A 7,922-nucleotide genomic window follows, 5' to 3' on the forward strand; every position below is an offset into this window, starting at 1 on the left:
TCTCATCAGGGTCAGTAACATCATAGTGGCACAGACTGGAGGTTGGGATCATCACAGGCTGTACCATCTCCGTAATCCTTTTTGCCTTGGCGATGAACATGATCGTCAAGTCTGCTGAGCCAGAGTGTCGGGGCCCTCGGACCAAGTCAGGAGTGCGCCAACTGCCAATCAGAGCCTTCATAGATGACCTGACTGTCACCACTGAGTCAGTGCCAGGAGGCAGGTGGATCCTGCAGGGGTTCGAGAAACTGATTGGATGGGCAAGGATGAGGTTTAAGCCAGGTGTATGCCCATCGAGGTTGGCTGCAGAGGTTTTGCAGGGCAATCGATCTACAAAGCCTTGAGTGCACTGGGCATCAATGGAGGGTCAAGGGCCATTAAGACACCACAGAGGCAGTGGAGAAAGCCTCGAGATGGCTCTGGATCAGGAGAGAAGGTCCATGGGGAGGATCGAATGCCACCTGAACATTAGTCGTGGTCTAATCAACCACGGCTGGGTCGCCTGGGTGAGGGTGTCTGATGTTGAAAGACCCGAAACACCCAATGACCCCAGGTTACATCACTGATGATGTGTTCAGGAGCATCTATAGATGTATTTGCATCAATGAAGTATACATAGACATTAAAAATTCAATTATAATTTTTCTGTTGTTTTAGCTGTTAAATATAACAAGCAATGCTTTCTCAATCATCAGTTTAAATGGCAGGATGATGAAATGGACATCCTCTAACACCACTTAAGCCCTACCTCTTTCACCAAGTTTTAAGCATTTCCCCTGAATAGCACCTTCAATGGCTGGGTTCAGGCACGGAAATCGCTATCAAAATATGGAGGGGACCAGGGGACAGGGGGGGGGGGGACACAATTTCTCGGCAGCCACGCGCGCATGCACACACACACACACACACACACACACACACACACACACACACACACACACACACACACACACACACACACACACACGCGAGGCTTCGGAGGCTCAATCCAGCGCTAAATGTAGCCCAACTCTGCCTGTCTCGCCGGGTTAACCTACAGCCCTGCCTGGACTGACGGGAAACCAGCGCTGCTTCTCCGCGCTGGCTGTAAACCTGGGCCATATTTCCCGCAAGCGCAGGCAGGGCTGTAGGTTAACCTGGCGGGACAGGTAGAGTTGAGCTGGGTTTAGCGCTGCTTCTCTGCGCTGGCTGTGGGCCTGGGGGTACAGCTCCCGTCTGACTCCCGACCTCTCTGGCCACCCCGGGTGTGGGGGGGAGGGGGGCACTCAGGTGGGGACGGGACGTCGCCGGAGAGCCGGGATCGATCCTGGCTGTGGATGAGGCGCAGGTCTGTGCCAAGAGTGTTTTGACACGTCTCCCTCCTCCAATCACTGCATTCTATCCACAGTCCCACCCCCCCCCCCCCCCCCACTCCTCCCTCCTCCAATGATCGCGCTGAATCATCATGTCCCGCCTCCATTGCCTACTGACCGACGTCTCTCTCGTCCAATCGGCGCCCTCGATCAGCAGTCCCACACCCCCACTGTCCCGCGGAAAGCGGAGATTTCGCCGGGTTTTAAAATCCCCATCAGATGTGACTATTCCAACAGCATTGGAATAATCTGGTCATCTGAAACACATACTAACTTGCAGTAATTATCCCATCACCATGCTGATTAACGTTGGCTCCTGGTTTGGGAATGCTTCTAATTCTAAATATCCAACATCTTGTCTGACCTCATCCCTCCCTTGTAACTTCCTTCAGCCTTAGAGCTTGTAAAGATCTTGGTCTTTCCTTAGTTTTGGTTCACTGTCCTATCCTGCTTCCCTGCATCCTAACACCAGCAGGCACATCAGCACACGGGGCCCAACTCCAGAATTCCCTCTCTATGCCTCTCTTGCAGAGTCACGGAATTATATCACATGGAAACAGGCTCTTACAGTGCTTCCTTATAGTGATTCTACATTAATCCCATTTTTTAATTCTCTTCCCCATCTCATCAGCTTTACCATTCACCTACACACCAGGGTCAATTAACTGCATGTCTTTAGGATGTGGGATGAAACTAGAGCAGCCTGAGAACAGCCATGCGGTCATAGGAGAACATACAAACATCATGCAGACAGCACTAGAGGTTAGGTTTGAACCAAGGTCTCTCGTTCTGTATCAGTTGCGCTATGCTGCCGCTCCTTCCCTGTACTCCCACCTTTAGTGTCATTTTTAGTTACTCCTCTTGCTGTTACTCCTTTTGGCATGAATATAATGTTTATTGGTTTAGACCTTGTAAAATGTCCAGGGATTTGTATGATGGAAGTATTGCGAAAATGCAAATTGCTGTTGTATTAAAAATGTCCCCAATAACAATGTACATTACACTTTCAAGACTTGCCCACCTGTTGATTTATTTGCGGCTGGCACATTTTGTAAAGTACAATGTACATTTTTTTGATTGGTACTTAGCTGAGTTAAGCATGCTTCAAATTTGGTGGATTGCCACGAATATCTGAACCTTTGTTTTTTCCCATTTGCTCCCACCACAAATTTCCTCCCCTTTTATCCTTCACAGCTGAAAGCGGTGGAATGTTCTGTGGGATGGTAATAGTGGAGGCTTCCAATTCTCTAGTCAATGCATAGAAGGCTCCTGACCTTGTCCTAGTAAGTGGGAGTCTAGATGGTGATTGATGGTTAGCATCAACATGATGGGCCATAAGGCCTATTTCCTTCGCTCCATAGATGCTGCTGCACCCGCTGAGTTTCTCCAGCTTTTTTGTGTACCTTCGATTTTCCAGCATCTGCAGTTCCTTCTTGAACAACGGCCTGTTTTTGTGTTGTATGACTTCATGATTATTATGCATGATGAATAATCCGGCTATTTGACAACTATTTACACTTACATCTAACACCATTCTTTCTCAGTTGGCCATAACTACCCTGCCGAGGATCTGACACAGGGATTGGAAATGATCGGTGATTGGTTGGTAATCAGAGATGGTTATCCGCACTCATTTCATTTTATTCATCCTAGAAAATAATGATTTTCATTTATGTATCTTCATTTTCTACTTCAGGTGATTTCAAAACCTGCAGTTAATATATGGACGACAAGCTTCCACAAATAACAATGAGGGAATTGCTCTCTCACAAACAGAGAGAAAAATATTGGCCAGTATTTTGAAAGACCCTTACTCTTCAGCACAGTAACATCATGGGGACAAATGGAGTTTATGGTCATGTGCACAAGTACGGTGATGTACAACGACAAACTTACTCCCAGCAGCAGCATTGGCACATACACTCTGACAACATATATAAACATAAATGATACATAATTTACACACACAATTCTGCAAGTCTCTTACTTCAAACCTATTCTGACTCTTTTGACTATTAACGTAACTACTCTGCCAAGGGGCGATTACTTGTTAAAAGAGCAGATGAAGGAAGAAGGACAGCAGCTCTATAAGTGCAGTGCCTTCTTGCCACTGCACTGGGAGTATCAGTCATATTATGCGCTTAATTCCCTTGGTGGCTTTAAACTCAGCCAGCTAGCTCAGAAGTGGGAGTGCTACACAGTGGGGTCTATTTGTTGCAAAAACTTGCCGAACTGCTACAAATTATAAAAGGGGATGTATTTCCTATGTCTGAGGAATGATGAATTCAAAGAATAAATGTTAAGTCTCTCGGGAATGCATGCACTGGCAGAAGCAGACATTGAGAGTGTCCAGTGTTGCAGCTGGTGCTCAAGGCACCCGGCTGGGATGTCGTGATTCAGTGATAGTGCTCTTGACTCACCCTAATTTAATAACATGTCTCAATCGAGGCAATTTGTATGGCATTTTGGACAAAACAATTGGCTCTCATTTAGAGGCAGTGACACAAAGTGAGAGAGGGAGAGACAGACAGATAGAGAGAGTGAGATGCATTTAAAGGATGCATATAAGGGAGCAAGTAAAAGACCAACAGGCTTGACAACAGCACTGCGATCTCAATGCGTTTAGGAAATGTTCATCAAATAAACGTCTTTGCTAATATAACAAATCTGTGTTTACTCAGCCCTGAAGAGGTCAAGGTGTTTCTCAGAAGTGTTTCTATGGCTTCAGAAACTATGATTCATCATCTAAAATAATTTGTTTTCAGAGGGAAACGGATATGAAACAATGAGTGGATACTGGCACAACCTGGTAACAGAAAAAGCAGGAGTACCTTGACGTTCGACTCTGTTCAGGAAAGAACAGCGCATTTAACCCCTTCCCCAGACAGTCAAAGTATCGCCAAATGGAGACACACTAGAGAAAAAAAATCGGCACAGACCATTCACCACCAATTTACACTAACCTTACACTAATCCTTTTATTCGTTCTCATTTACTCCCTCCAGGTTCTACCAATCTGCACATCTTTGGGATGTGAGAGGAAACTGAAGCACATGGAAGAAACCCATGTGGTTACAGGGAGAATGTGCAAACTCCATCCTAGTTGATCCTTGGTCTTTTTGCCCCGTGAGATGGCGTCTCTTCCAACTGTGCAGCTGTGCCACCTAAACAGTATCACTGCAGTTCCATGGTTCAATCCCAATCTCTATGTGGAGTTTGCAACGTTCACCTGTGACCTCATGGGTTTCCTCTAGGTGCTCCAGTCACCACTCACATCCCAAATATCTGTATGCTAGTAAGTTAATTTGCTACTTTAAATTGACCCTCGTGTACGAATGAGTGATAGAATATGGGGGGTGGTTGAGAATGTGACGATAATGAAATGGATTGTTAGGTTGCTGTACATGGGTGGTCAAAGTCAGCGCTGACCTGATAGACTGTTTCCGTGTTGTATCTCTCTATGACTCTAAAGTGTTTCTGCTACATAAATGCAAGTTGCTTTATTAATATCTCATCCAAAAGGGAGCATCTACAAGAAAACAAGACTGTATTGGGAGCACGAGTCCAGATTTTATGCTTAGCCTGGGACTTGAACACATGATATGAACAGCCCAGAGACAGTAGTGATAGTCATTCAGCCAAGCAAACACTTACCCTCCCTTTCCTCTTGTACTTCATACCTCTATTTAAAATAACCCAAATGCTACAGTTTGATGGTTACTATCAATATTTGATAAGCATAAACAGCACAGTGGGGCCTATAGTTACCCAAGTTTGTCATTTTCATTTGCTTCTGAAGGATTTGTTTGATGTCACTTGTCTTCATTGACTCCCTCCTGATAACCATCAGCATTCAGTTGATTTAGTTCCTAATTTCATTTTGCACTCACAGCTTCGTATAACCGTGGATAATTATTTGCTTTCATGCCTGTCTAGGCCTTTGCTTGTGATTTTGATAATGTTAAATTTACTTAACAAATTACCACCCATAATTGGGTCTGAAGAAGGGGTTCGGCCCAAAACGTTGCCTATTTCCTTCGCTCCATAGATGCTGCTACACCCACTGAGTTTCTCCAGCACTTTTGTCTACCTTCGATTTTCCAGCATCTGCAGTTCCTTCTTAAACTCATAATTGGTGGTCTCTTACCTCTGTTTTCTCGAGTAAATATCGCAGGAAGTAATTGTTTGGGAGGTTAACCACTTCAATTCATCCTCGCTTTCAAGTTTGGTAATGTTTTCCCTCCCTGGCTCCCCCTTTCTTCTTGCTTATCAAGACACAAGGGCCCCTTCAGCATCTCAGGCCCAGAAGGGTGATCCCACTATTCTCATCCCTCCTCTCCTTTATTTCCCTGCATCCAACAGGGTCAACTGCCCTTTGGTTCTTTTGTCACATACAGTAAAACTCCACTCATCTGCCACCCGACCATTAGGAAGTCCTGATGCCATCACCAGGTGATGTTTGCAACTTCCCCCTGAGTCACACCAGGGCCCACATTCCACCAAGATTCATCGGGTCCCTGTGCTTCCCTGAGACTCACCAGGTCCCTGATTCCCACTCTCGCCTGAGACTCACTCCCTCAAAACTCACTGGGTCTCCAGTTTCAACACTCCCTGAAATTCACTGAATTCAATGGAGAATTTATTATGATACTGTGCGATAATTATAAAACCAACTAATTACAAGTGTGTTGGGGAATTAATGAATAACATCCAATAGTCCTGAAAAGTTGCCAACACCACCATCAATCTGAGCTTGCTGGATTAGAAGAGTTTTACCTACAGCAAGGGGTCAATAACACTTAACGTATTAGCATGTATTTGGGATGTGGGAGGAAACCTGGCCACATGGTCATAATGTGCATACAGACAGCGTCTGAAATCAGAATCAAACCCATATCTAAAATTCCCAAACCTATCTTAAAACCTACCTCCTAGATCAAGCTTTGGGCCACCATTCTTAATTTTTCCACATGTGCCACAATGACAAGCTTGGTTTGAATAAATTTGTGTGAAGGTTTACTATAAAGTTAAATTGTTATAAATGTCTTGTAGAAGTTTCTTGCCATTGCAGTCAGCTGCAGCTGCTGCATCTCTCAGCAAGACCTGCAGCAGGTTAACACCAAGAGGTTGGTTAATCTTCAGTGATCAGTGGAATCGAATGTTGTTGGACACGTGACAGTTTTCAAATTAATTATGTCCCTCAAATCATACCACCAACAGACTGAAGACGGATCCTGATGCAAAACATCACCTATCCATCCTATCTCTAGAGATGCTGCCTGACCTACTGAGTTCCTCCAGCACTTTGTGTCCTTTTGTGTAAACCAGCATCTGCAGTTCCTTGTTTCTATTTTTGACTACTCCACTGCGAAATCTCGTCAAGGTAAGCCCACTTTGAAGATGTTCCCTTCCTCTCTCCGATGAGTTCTGGGACCCTCTTTCACTGCTCCTCCTCTGTGATTTCCAAGTCTGAAGAAGGGTCCCGACCTGAAACCTCGCCTAACCATGTTCTCCAGAGATGCTACCTGACCTATTGAGTTACTCCAGCACTATGTGTCATTTTGTGTAAACCAGCATCTGCAGTTCCTTGTTTCAACAGATTTCACAGTCATTTATCACATCACTATTATGAGGAGCTTTCTGTCTGTACATTTTCTGATGCTTTTTCACCAAGAGTTACTTAATTGGCTACTAGATTCTATGGAATATCCTGAGGATGTAAAGAGAGCATTTCACATAGAAATAAGTTCAATTTTACTTCATAACTTGCTTCTGTGATGTGAGGAGCAGGCAAGAAAATAACAGCAACCTTCCTTTTGAAAGGTAGGGGTATACTTTGGGTGGAAAAGCAGGAAAGATTCATAACATGGTGACTGAAGATTAGTGACATGTCCATAACTTCTGCACCAGGAATCAGAGTCAGATCTTTATTTTGTTTTTCAGAGATTGGTGGTAATCTATGACTTGATCACCAGGGTTGAAGATTGGTCCATGATTTCAGTTTTGAGCACTGCTGCTTTGGAAGGGATGCAGTATACATTCATCAGGATGACCTCTGGATTTAAAGTATTTAATGATAAGAACAGGTTACATCAACTAAACTGGGTCTTTTTCTGTGATTGGGCAAAGGAAATAAGGGGAATGAGAAGCAAGGCAAAGGGCAGGAAGTTTGTAATTGTGAGCTTTTAAGGTTTTAACTATTAACATTCCTCCAATAGAAAGAGACATTATTTTTGCCTTTCTGCAGCTATGGAGGGTTTAGTGTATGTTGGATTTTCTTTGTGGTTCTGTGTGCTAATTCTGGTTGTAAGTATTCCTGGACCTCTGACCTCTGACTTGCTCACCCATGTCAAATAACTTTTTTACCCATCATTATTATTTTTAAGCAGTAATTGGAAATAGTCAAAGTTAATGGAAAAACATGGTTTTTTTTAATGCTATAATGAGTTTTCTCCTGTGTACCCCATGAACTATTCTGATAAATTTTCAAACTTTGAAGATTCTTGGACAAGCCAGGCAAGTTAACAACGTAAAACTACCCTTTGTTAATGTGTGTCTCCCTCATGTTCA

This window comes from Amblyraja radiata, chromosome 7 (genome assembly GCF_010909765.2).
Source record: "Amblyraja radiata isolate CabotCenter1 chromosome 7, sAmbRad1.1.pri, whole genome shotgun sequence".
Taxonomy (NCBI): Eukaryota; Metazoa; Chordata; class Chondrichthyes; order Rajiformes; family Rajidae; genus Amblyraja; species Amblyraja radiata.